This window comes from Rhyacophila brunnea, unplaced genomic scaffold (genome assembly GCF_057557595.1).
Source record: "Rhyacophila brunnea isolate RB1 unplaced genomic scaffold, BYU_Rbru_1.0 scaffold_7, whole genome shotgun sequence".
NCBI classification, from domain to species: Eukaryota; Metazoa; Arthropoda; class Insecta; order Trichoptera; family Rhyacophilidae; genus Rhyacophila; species Rhyacophila brunnea.
Window position 1 is genome coordinate 18,874,193 of NW_028233339.1, and position 13,734 is coordinate 18,887,926.

Below are 13,734 nucleotides of genomic sequence, written 5' to 3' on the forward strand. Positions count from 1 at the left end.
TTTTCAATGGTATAGTTAGCAGTAGAGTACTTTGTCAAGTACTAACTGTCTTTCTAGCTCTATCAGTAGAAATTTAATTGGTAAATTAGGCCCGTTTCAGACAAGACACCGGTGGTGCGCTCGATATACTATAGGAAGCCTTTGTATTCGAATAAATGGGCCTTTGTATTATGTTTATGAACGCCCCAGATCATTTTAGTGTGGGCGTCTCAAATTATATTATAAAAACATTGAATACAATATAAATTAACATTATGTTATATCTTTATCGCTTATAGTTTTTTTTAACGATGATAATATGTGAGTTTGAAAAACTTCAATAATAATTAGCTCAAAGATTCTCAGAAACTAAAATTATGAAACAGAAATTTAAATTTCATGTTGGTGAAAATCAGAAAGATACATACTGATAGTTTTTAGATAATATTATAATACTTAAATAATTGACAGTAAAATTATTTTTCCTACTCTTTTATTAAAATATATAGGTAGGTATAGTTACTTTAATAAAATTTCAGGCCACGCGCATTTGATAACCGCTTCTGGATGAGACAGCTCACAATAACTCGTAGGTGAGTACCCTTAGTTATGTATACCTGCAGGTAAGGTGTTTATTACTAGTCTCAAAGTATGGAGTATCTGGGTATGAAGAATGTACCCGGAAACTGCGATGTCCATGGTTGGAGCGACGAGACGCTCTACGTAGTAGTCAGGGTAAATGTGAAAGTCAAATCTACCGCCAAATTATCAATAATAAAATATTATGAATATTTTTTTTGAAATGGACCCCCTTAAACCATTTATCTGTGCGTGTTTGTTACAAAGAGGACATTTTTTTTAAGATAAATGGTTTCGTTCAAAATACAACGTATTTATACTGTAACATGATTTAAAGAATTTGTTGGTTCAAAGTCTCGCCCTATGGCATGCCACTCATTCGCTCGCAAATGACGTAAAAATCCAATTTAAATTTAACGTCTTTAAGTTTATTTGTCATGTATAAGCTACGCTTATATTGTATGAGACTAGCGTAGAGGTCCTCTACGTTATAATGAAAGTTCGAAAAGCTACGCGAAAGGCAGTAGTCACTTGGTCGAAAGCTCTTCGCTCAGCCTCCAATCCACTTCATTTTACACGGTTTTTCCAAACGCACACAGGGTCATGCTCCCAGTAAATTTTTTATAATTCCAATAAACTCAAATAAAACTGTTGAAAAAAACATGATGATATTTTTTGTAATAATATTTTAGAAATTAATATCGGCGTTCCTGAATATTTCGTCTCAGAAAAACTTGTATAATAATATATTATATACATAACATGTGTATGCGTAAAAAACTATGAATAGAAATATTTATTTTCCGTTGTATTTCAAATGTAATGCAAAGTATATATTCAATAACGAACTTATTACATTTTCAAAAATGTTAACATTACTATTATATAGGCATAATACGAAATATCGGTAAATTTCTGAAGGGCTTATAATATATTTTTAAAGATTTTATAATTATTTTACTGCGTTGACATATTGTATGTTTGCTATTATCTCTGCAAAATCATTTGTTCAGAAAAAAATCATGATATTGGGGATTATGTAAGAAAGTGTCGTCAAATAGATTTGTTATAAATAACAAATAAGTCAATAAATCAGTTACATTGTCTTTATTGTCCCTATTTATGTCCACTATTATTAATAATTAATGTCAGTTAGCAAGAACATGGTCTTGTTTATAATATTATAATAACATTTTGGATACAAGTATCATATATAAAATATATCTAATATAATGATGTGTTTGTTATTTTTAATACCATGATTTTCTGTGATTTTATGATTAATTGATTGATTTTATATTTATATCTAGATACATTGTGGACCTCTAAGTTAAGTGGAATAATTCATCTGTTAAAAAATGTACTTATATTATTTTTTTAATGAGTAATACGCCGTGTACAGGTATAGTAAATGAATTTACTAAATTCATACTGCTGACAGTACGTATTATAGTGACCTTAACAAAAAAAATGCACGTATTAATACGTACTATCATGCAAGTTGCATGATTACATGCATGTATTAAAAAAGTTCAGAAGCTGTACAATATCTGCGTCTGCGCAGTAGAATGATGGCGGTGAACCTGCCAAAAAAAACTAACTACAACGCACAGACTCGTTTTGACGTTAGCTGATTTTCATGACCTGTCAAATAGCATCATACAACGACAATACGGCGTCTTGCTTACTCTTGAAGAATGAGATTGGTGAGACAGTCAGCATTTTTACGTGTAAATAGTAATTTATTATCGTGATAGTTTAAAATACACACTATTGGTACAATTAAATCTATGGATGTGTACAAGCGCTATAATACTAACATACAATCAATAGAATAATAATATGGTACTCGACGGAACTTTCTTGTAAATAGCAGCTGGTATATGAAAGCTTAATATAAAAAAGCTCCACTTGGGGAAAACCCGGTGAATTTGATTATGAATTGTTATAATGAATAAATATAAAATGGCGGACCTATGTTAATAGAATTTATGCCGAAGTTCTTTTCTCAACACTGCTAACAATAACTCAGAATACGACTACTTGTTGATGTTCGCGCGTAATATTTTGCAATGCGCATCCCTTTGCCGGAGATCAGCCGCTTTCTAAGCTTTTGAGACTTTAGTATATCAATAGAAAATAAGTATTCACTCATATTATGTAATTAGTACCTATATATTTATTAATTATTTGTTATATTTTTGGTAACAACTTAAAATTTGATTGATTTTTATCACATAACAGATTAATAAATAGAATTATGAAAGGCTATACCCCAATACACTGCATTTGACACAAGGATGTGAATGTATGACTATCCCATGAAAATGAGGCACATATTATAGATGTGCAATATTATGTATTGCATCCTTCAAATACGCTAATATTGAATGAGCGTCAAAGCATAAACCGAGAGCAGTTCTCAGATCGAAGAACAAGTTTAGAATGACGTATTGTTGACAAGTGGTTAAGTTTATCCCATATCATTCCACACTCGAGATCGGTTGCCTGTTACTCCACACCCGTTACGTATTTCAGTTCCCATTATTTCTGAGTTCCCTGATTTTTATCAATGTACCCTAGAACTATCTGCCGTGTATTGTTTTAAATGATTTGAAATTTGATATTTTTATAATAGTTTTTTTACAACTAACGCAAATACGATTTAGAATATAATGGTGGTTAAGTAACCTCAGCACGTAAAAACCAATAAACACCGACCAAATTTCCAGTTTAAAATTCCTTAAATATATTTACGAGTACGTTTGTGAGTCGTAAGTTATTTTGTGTTTTTATTTATTCTGCGAGCTTTTTGTACATTGTATAAAAAAGCGCGCCCTTATTTCCACCTGTCTACAAGTACCACCACCTTCAACGACGAGCTTTTCCATTGAAGCTTTACATAAAGATATGCCACTCAGGCTTTGTAGGAGAAAAAGCAAAAAGGTGCCGAATAAAAAAATCTTGTACGCGACATACTTTACATGACTAATTTATATTTATTTATGTAACAAAAAAACGTACTAAATTTTTAGTATTAGTATTTTGTACTTGAATTAAATCATGTGTAAGTATGTAATATCAACGACGTAAATTGTTTTTAAACACTGTTATTTGCCAAAAAAGGCAAATTTCATTTCAAAATGTCTACCATATTTAAAGTAATCATTATGCATTGGCTGAAATAACAATATTTGACAATTAAGTAATAAACTTGCATATATTTAGTAGTAGATAGTGAAAAAAAATATCACAATACATTAAATTGATATTTGTTTTGAAAATAGAAACTAAATAATTTATGATATAAACAGATGAAAAAAGCTATATGTGGCCCAAATTTTGAAATAATACTTCCATTATCCAAACAAAACAAAAGAAACCGTTTAATATTTGCGTGATACTAAAACGCTGAACATTTTAATTGAAATAAACTAAAATATTCCCTGATAAATATTTCTCAATGATACAATAGTTCAAACAGTTGACGATAAATTATTGTACTACAATAGGTATTTTATTAGTTAGGTATAATAATATAATAATATATGTAACACCTGAATTAAACATTATTATGTACATATGTCGTATGGTTTTTTCACTTTGAAACTAATATAATAAATATATACTTATTATGATTTTTTTATGATAAAATTAAGAACTATTTTATTGGGTGGAAAAATTACATGTACATAAAGTTTTGTTGTCAAGTGCCTGTATCAAATTTTACGTCATATTTAGTAATAATGTCATTTTAACTACAATCAGACCTATGACAATATGTTATGTGGAGTTAATGTCATGCCGCTATGCAAGGCGTAACCCAACTGATGAATCTGCCAGACTTCTCGCGGATGTTTTTTTTTAATTGTAAATAATTCTGGAAAATTGGACCGTTTAATATATTATGAGTCTATTAGTTTCAAAGTCGGTAAACTCCATTTTAACTTTTTTTTTAAATATTTATCTTGATTCTGATTATGTACGTATTTTTCCATCATATGTATATTTATAAAATAAAATATATATATAAAATATTTTAAACATGTTTTTATTATTTATTTTATTGACGTTCAGGGCAATTTATTTCGGTATTTGCTTTTTTCTTTTCCTTACTCATCTGATTACAAAAAAAAATATTCTATTTGCAGTCATGAATATGCATGCCTGTTTTTATATAATGTCGAAATGATGGAATATAAAAATAAACGACTTTAAAGCTAATAGTCTCATAATATAATTTTGGAATAAACTAAAAAACATAATAGATAGTTATGTTGATAAATATTCAAATAATAGAATGTAATAGCTGTTGCAAAAATACAGTATTGATTATTGTCGCTTTTATTTGAGTAAATAATTCAATGATGTGGCTTTTAAATGATTTATAAACCTTTACGTCAAACGATCGATGATTTGAGAAAATATAATATAATATGACTTAATTCAGTTGATATTATTTTTTTTAATATAAGCCTTATAATAACTCAATTCATTAGTAGTGAGCAGAATAAAATTAATTTAGTGAGAAAGTGATAATTATTCGGCGTGTGAACTCTGAATTTAACTGTTATGGATGTGCCGCCTATATCGTTTGTCATTTTGAGTACATCGTATCGTTAAGCGTATCTGTTTCCGACCTCGTACCATGAAAAGCATGTTTTAATTTCCCTCCACAGCGCGTAAGCATGCCGTTAAAACACAAACGTATGAGCAAAATTGAAATTTGAAGTAACACAATTGTATATTAATGTGGGGCATGAAAGCCTTTTGCGAACGAAAAATATAAACACCGTGGAAAATAACGTAGAGCGCATGAAAATTTGAATTGTGTACTATATATAAATAAATAATTTTATATCTTTCTTTGCGATGAAAAATGAGCGTATTTAGGTGTTGCCGTAATAAAAAATGGCAGGAAAAATAAAAATGTATAGAAAATAATATTTGAATTGAAAATGAAAATACAGTGATAATCGTATGTATTTACTTACACCGAACGTAAACAAATATAAAAAATACAATATCATAAAATATTCATAATATTATACTTATGGGTAGGCCCTGAATAATAATATATTATTTATGAAATGTATCAATTACACTATTCATCGTGTACGTATAAAAATATTTACATTTGTGTGTATGTGCTCAATAAATGTTATTTTATGAGACAAGAAAAAACAAAGTATTATAATGATGTATTTCCTTCAAAATCTACTACACCCTAAATTCTTAATTTTCCACCTGTAAACAGTTTGGCTTAGAAAATATGAAAAAATTATATAAGTTTACTTGGTCAAGATTCTTCTCCGTTTTACGTTTGACCACATTTAATCCTTGTCTGTATTGAACTCTTCAAATTTATAATTTGTTATGTTCATTATATATAAAATAAATAAATTTGAATTTGAATCCTTTACACGCAGACGGAACACCTGTTGTACACTAATTAATTGGCCATTCGATACAATTAGCATGTTATTTAAATGCGGTCATAAAGTTAAATAACATGTTAATTATATCTAATGGCCAACTACTCCAAACGCTCCAGTCGCGGTGTTAGCACTAAATGAGTGCAATTATTTCAATGTCATGATAATTGAAACATTATTTATCTAGAATAAAGAGATGCACTATAGGTTAATTCGTTCGCTAACTTTCGATAGAAAACTGCACCAAAAGAAAGTGATCCTGCAAAGCTATTTTTTTAGAATTATTAATAACCATGTCTTTGCTTTTTCGAACAAGGTAGTTGTTAGTAATTTTGAACAATCACATACACCCAGGCTTTGAAAAAAAACACATAAATATTGTGTCCTGACCGGGAATCGAACCCAAAACTCTCAGGTGGAAGGCAAGCGTCTTACGCACTGCACCACAAGAGCCGCCTACTGCAAAGTTGTCGAAAGAAAGAGCAACATTAAAAATTATAACAAGGTTAATGAGATAGTTTTTTTTTATATAATTATTTTTTTTTTCATTTATCCTGAGGAAAAATAACTGGGTACCTGAAAAAATAATTTTAACAAACTAGTTTGGCCTAACCAATAAATCCAGAGTAGGTATTGGTATTAAGTCAATAAGTTAAATAGAAAGCCATAAATCTGAATTATAAAATTAATATCGATTTCATAGAAAGAAAAAGGTGAGTTAGATAATTCAATGTACAAATTGTAAAAGATAAATCATGACTGTAGTTAGCAAGTATCACAATGACCACATGCATTTTATATCGCTTTCTAAATAAAAAGTGAGGCTTATGCTAGAAACACCTTACGATCACGTCATGTGACCGCATGAAAGCTCACGGTAAACTCGCGCTATTGCCAAAAAGTGTACAATATTGCTTAACTTGTTATTTAAAATATTATCAGTCAGATGTTCCCATCACTTAGCATATTATGTTAAAGCCGTAAACGAATATGTAGTCTCAGTGATGGCAAAATGTATCAGAACCACACTAAGAACACCTCACGCATATCACGCTACACCACCAACCTCACGCTTTCTGAAAATAGTAAAATGCTTTATTTTTAGAGGTTTTTAAGGAAGCTACAAATTACAGGTACCTAATTGTCACAATATTTTTGTAGGTTGTCATTTTTTTTGTTTTTTAATGTTCTGGTTCTGGTCTCTAGCGATCTTGCATGGTAATGTGTTTATAACATTACATACATTTGATTTTAATAGCTTTTTCTGGTCTTGTAATATTTTGTTTTATATTTACGACAAAACCTAATCCACCTACTAAATAATATTTATAAAAAAAAATAGTATTTATAATTATGTAAAATTTGAGCGATCTTTAATGGTAATTTTTATTTTCTTATTTGCACCACGATAATAATAATTAATCATTATTTTGATAGTGCTGTAAATTTTGACATTATTAGTAAGGCTTTTCACGATTTCATAATATTTTTATGTATTATAATTTCGATAATCCCACGCAACGTGAATGACCCCGGGGCTATATTTCCTCCGCAAAAGGTCACACGAAAGCCCGCGATGAGCTTCCTTACACGATGATACATCATTTCTACCATTAAACGGTAGGATAATTGCTATAATCACTCATCAAACTGCACGAAGAGGCTATTGATTTTTGAGTTTTACGTCTTCCATCTGTTCAAAAGCCACGAAGAGTGTTTAAAATGGTTATATAACTGATTTGTAAAGTTAAAGACTAAAATTGTAAGATTTTTCTATATTGTACACATGTTCTCGTAAATTTAAAGAGATATTAGTCAAAGTATGTAAACGTTTGCATATATTTGTAAAGTAACATCGTTTACCTATGACAAAATTTTAGAAGTTTGATTCACTTATATATAAAAGTTAATATTTGTGACAAATTTTCAATATTTTACAACGTTTTTCTTAGCTCGTATTCTTATTTATGTCGCTGAGTTTCAAAACCCGCTATAACACATTTTCATTATGTTCAGAAAATCTATAAAAACTTTTTGAACTAAAAAGGTTTTTGAATGTTTCAGTAGTGATATAGCGGAATTTGATAGACACATTGATTTCGTTTCATAAATGGCAGTTAATCGTAGCAAATTTTGAAAGAGGCGATAAAATTTTTATGTAGAAATTTTAATAACGAATCCAACGATATATATATATATATATATCTTAATTATTTCAAAAAAGTATTATAGCGGGTTTTGAAATTTAGCGACACATTTGTCCGTATAGGTCGTATTCTTATTTGTCCGGTACAAATCTTACAATCGATTTTTAACTAACTCCCCAACTAGCTAGACATTTGAAAATTTTTGAATATATCAGAACACGATGCCGATGCATTTTTAGCCTTCTTTAAGTAGAATTGAATTCATTTTCAGTTAATTCTGTTTTGTATGAAAAGTTATTTCGACACCATTATCGGTTGTTAGGTGTCTGGGGTCCTAGCAACTAAATTATTAATATATACATGCGTTACTATAGAAATCAATATAACATGTCACGTACAATTTTTTTTGATCGTTTAAGTTAGTCAAGTCAAGTTTATATGGTTCAACAGAATTTAAAAACGTTATATATAAAAATTTCTTTTTATCTTGTAATTATTTTGTGGTAAGCTTAGGTTACTGAAAACTGAAGACCAAGAAAATTCTTTATTCAAATTGCTCTCAATATGTTTGCGAATTCTTATTCTTTCTAAGCATCATATTATATCGAACATGATGCTATTAATCATTCACTAGTCCTGATATATTTCGGTTATGTTATTTCACGAAAGAATTTAAATTAAATAACTACCATTTTTTATTTTAAAATTATATAATAATTATCCAATCACGATAATACAAAAATATTCGATTAGTAGCATAAGTGGATGGTGGGTCTGAGTATATAGGTTTAATATTAGGGATACAGTTTTTTTTTTGCGATTCGTCTACCTGAGGCATAGTGTATATGAATAGTAATGATGCCAGCTCCGGAAGTGGCCGTAGTTTCCACTTTTAAACTCCTTAACTTGGTACTTCCGCGCTTGCCTCAGATGATATGAGATTTATGAGAAACGCATTTTATAGTATCATTATGACTGTTTGTGTATACTTTCACTTCAGATAGACGAATCACAATATAAAATGCATCACTCATAGTATGTACACGCAGACCCACCATCCACCTGGTCTATAAAAATCATACGGACGATGAATGATGCGAATTTCGAATCGCACTCGGGTTATCTTTTTTGTGTAGTTTTTCATAATTAATAAATGTATTTTTAATAATTTAATCCAACTCTCTTAAACCATTTGTATATTTAGTATTGAATAAAATAAATAATAATTTTATTATGATTATACTGTATCATTTACCCATGACACGTGTACTCTGTGCGACTCGTGTATAGTTATAAAATTGATAAATTGGCTTCGCTTATAAATATATACCTATGCAACATTGCATCACGTAGATATTAAATTACAATGGTATTAGCATATCTACTGAAATTCTTATATACAGGTGTCAGTTTTCATGCAGCCAAAACGTGGAGTAATAATTGCGGACAAGCCAATTGCAAAAATTAAATTGCATTTAATTAGTGAAATGAAATGAATAACATAGACACAAAAATAATCGATCCTTTCATTTATTTTTATTAATTTGCAGGCTGGATATAAAATTAGGCTTACAACTCTTTGTCGATGATATTATAAAATATATATTTTACATGAATTCACATAATTTCACTTAAATTTTGCAATATTAAAATATCTTGTAATGTTGACTTTGGAATGCAAATAAAGAAATTTTATTACATTGCATATCGTATACTAGATGTTTAAAAATTAATAAAAAACGACAATTTGGCATAGAATGAAAATTATTAAACTACAGTATCTTGGCTACATTGTGAAAGGATAATGCAGTACCTTCAATTCCCCAACTAGTTATCCATAAAAAAATAGTAGGTAGAGGACAATTTCAGATTTTGTGGCTTAAGAACCTTTGCAATTGGTACTAATGCAGCTCCACCAAACTGCACTGTATACCATACAATAGAGGAAAGATCGTACTGATGGTGATGATCTCTGAGATATCTCGATAAGAAGAGGTAGTAGTGAGGCTTAGTTTACGCAGGATTTAATTTACTTTTAAGAACTAACCACCACTATCTGAAATATTGTGTAGTCTTAGTTCAAAGAAAATAAATATGTATTACTGAAAAAGTTCAGTGTGCACTATTTATGTTGGATCTTAACAGCCTATCTCCACCCTTCGCCACTGAAAAGAGGATACAGTACTGTTCGGTTATCAGGAATACAGTGGAAAACACATTTTGAAAATAGCCGATAAACTGGATTATTTGTTAGGTTAACCTAACCAAACCTAACCTAATCTAACCCAACCTAACCTAAACTAACCCAAACTAACAAATAATCTAGTATATCGGGTATTTTGAAAATGTGTTTTCCGCTGTATTCCTGATAACCGAACAGTACCGAGGATACTTAAATTATCATTTCATTAGAAAATTCTATAATTTTCTTTTTAAACATCGTCTTTGACTATTGTGTATAGCAGAATATTACGAAAGTCTTAAGAGTATTAGTATTTGAGAACCAAAATGGAGTCATGGAATTTGTCAATGGTAAACCCTCATATTCTTTGCCTCAATATACAGGATCCTGCGCTGATATTGTTGATTCAGTCACCTTCTTGATGGTGTCATTCCATCTGGAAGGCGCATGCTCTCGCAACATTCTCCCTTTGACGCCACGAGATATCGCTCTTCTCTCCAGACTGCGTGGATCTCTTTTTATTCCGTGACCGAAAAATTAGAGAACGCGAAACTTTTTTTGATACTAAGCTCAAATGGTGAATACTTGAAAACTTAGTAACTTAACTACCCCAAATGGAATAACTCGAAATTGACAATATATGATTTCAATTTAACGGCACCACATCAGACACATCAAGATAAATAATAGAAAATTCAAAAGAGTTGTTGCGTAATTATTTAACTCACATTTTGGCAGCGTGCACTGGCCACTGAAATCACTCAATTTAGCAGTCTCTGATTTCTTTTTTTGTAGATACTCGAAAGGAATAGTTTACGTGAGCACGCTATTGGAACAACCTAAGGATACTGTAACAACATAAGGACAACATATAAATATTTTACAACAATTTTATACAACAATATTTAAAGTAGTGCTGGGAAATGCTATAAAAGGGGCCTTAAGGCAATCCTTTTCTGTTATTTTACATAAGGTATGTTCCTTAATTATATATTATAGTAGTATACAGTTTATAATAACAAGAATTTACATATTATTTCGCGCATCCTTGGATGCACTTTCCGTTTAGTAATTGCTATAAATTAGTATTGATTGTTTGTTTATTTGTAAAATATATGTATATATTATACATAATTTGGAATACCTACTTTAAAAAAGAAACCTCAACCTTTAAACCTCACTAGTGTGATTAAATAATTATGATTTTTTATGAATCAATATATTATATATTTAGATCACTGAGTTTTGTAACAATTTTCTTTACCGTCGTCTCTATTCCAACATCTTAAAATATTGTCAAGACAATTTCAGTTCAGTAACTTTTCACGTTATGATCAAGTAATAATCATAATATTTCATATGGATACTAGTCACACTCACTCTGTATATGCATACATTTTTTTAGTTTGAATGAAATGCTTACCACGCCAATTGTCTTGACAGCTTATGCGACTGCAATCTGTAAAGTGAAATAAAAACAAAGTAAATAACACAGTCAATTTTAATTTCTTAGTTATAAGTATATTAAAAGTTATTTGTTTAGTACAACATTAAGAAACGAAACTGTATTACGAGTACCTAAAAGTATTGCGTGGTTTGATCTAAAAATGAAAAGATTTCTTACATGACATTAAGGAAAAAAGTTTTTACAAAAGTTTCTTTTCAGAAGAAATAAATAGGATTGAAGATCTCTGAGAACGTTCATTTTTATTGAAATGTATTTCAAGAGAAAAACCAAAAGGAGTCTCTAAGATAAACATTTTCTTTGATCTTTTAACCGCCACTACATCCAAATTTTTAAAGCATTTTCCTTTAGTCGATTTAATAGGATTCTTATACTGCTACCTAGGCACATTAAAAAAATATCTTTTGATGTATAGTCGGAAGATTTAATATTGAATTTCATATTCTAAACTACTATATTATTATTTTCCATCAAAAAAAGCGAAAGAGTTTGTGTTTGTAACTTTTAAGAGTTTTTTTTAATCTTGATAACAAAACATCATTTACAATACAGAAAATTTTTCTAAATTACTGTGTTAAAAATATTTGCGGTGTATCCTTAGATAGCTAAATGAAACTAAGCAGTAATTTTAATAAAGATTGTATCTACTGGTTAATGTACTAATGAATATTCCTTTGTGGTAACCATTTAAAAATAATCACTGAAAACCTGACCAATTTTTGGTGGAAAGTCATTTTATTATTATTACAACGTTTTTCTTAGCTCGTATTCTTATTTGTCCGGTACAAATCTTGCAATCGATTTTTAACTAACTTCCCGACTAGCTAGACATTTGAAACTTTTAGAATATATCAGAACACGATGCCAATGCATTTTTTAAATACTTTTAGCCATCTTTAAGTAGAATTGAATTCATTTTTATTTAATTCTGTTTCGTGTGAAAAGTTATTTCGATACCATTATTGGTTACTAGGGGGTCCTAGCAACTAAATTATTAAATAATATATACGTGTGTTACTATAGAAATCAATATGAAATGACATTTCATTATTCAGTATTTCTATCAAGTACATTTTTTTGATTGTTTAAGCTAGTCAAGTCAAGTTTATTGATTCAACGGAAAATTTAAAAACTAATTACTTAACTAACTATTTTTAATGTACTTAGTTCTTTATGCCAATATAACATATTGATTAATTGATAATATCTTTTCAAGCAGTTGAATGTATTGGTCCAATACTTAAAATAAATGTTATTATACTTTTACCAACAATATAATACGAGTATAATTAACTATTCTTTTTATTCAACGAATAATAATTCACAAGATTTAAGATTTTAACAATCTTTTTATTGAACATATATTTTGAAAATACTTCAGAGAAAATATTTAACGATTAGAAAAAATCCGTGATCCGTGAGGTCGGTTAGTAATTAGAGTAATTAATACCTATTTTGATTTAAAATACAAAAGCCGATTGCCAATAGTAACTCAATTTGGAAAGTACTCAGAGTGTATTGTAAGAGCCATAAGTTGAAATTTTTTGCAATTAGATATAATATCTATAGCATTGAGGTCGATGTGCGTGGGCGCGAATCCCGAGAGACACAGTTTTGATTTCTGCCGGGTTTTTTCTATTGGTTATATATTTTCTCAGAAGTGTTTTCAAAATTATGTATGTTCAACATACCAATATTAAGCGCTCCATATAAATGTAAAAAATTAAGACTTTCGGGATATCATTAGTATATTATATCTCTGAGAAAATTGTAGGCTTTGGATATCATGTATATACTTATATATTATATTTTATCATGATTTTATATTCCGAATATAAAAAATACAGGATATTATAATGATATTACCTATATCTTTTTTTCTGTCTACAGATTGTTTAGGTTTAAAAATACCCATCACATTAGTTATCACTTAATTTTATTTCCGTT

At 29.3% G+C, this 13,734-nt stretch overlaps 1 protein-coding gene across 1 annotated transcript in view; it reads right to left on the bottom strand.

The window, feature by feature from the left end:
• The window catches only part of Hs3st-A (Heparan sulfate 3-O sulfotransferase-A), a 385,115-nt gene that overhangs the window by 241,017 nt on the left and 130,364 nt on the right, over nt 1-13,734 (bottom strand). The window contains exon 2 of the mRNA XM_085958297.1: nt 11,746-11,781. The gene's annotated coding sequence lies outside the window, so the exon portion shown is untranslated. The remainder of the gene's footprint in view (nt 1-11,745; nt 11,782-13,734) is intronic.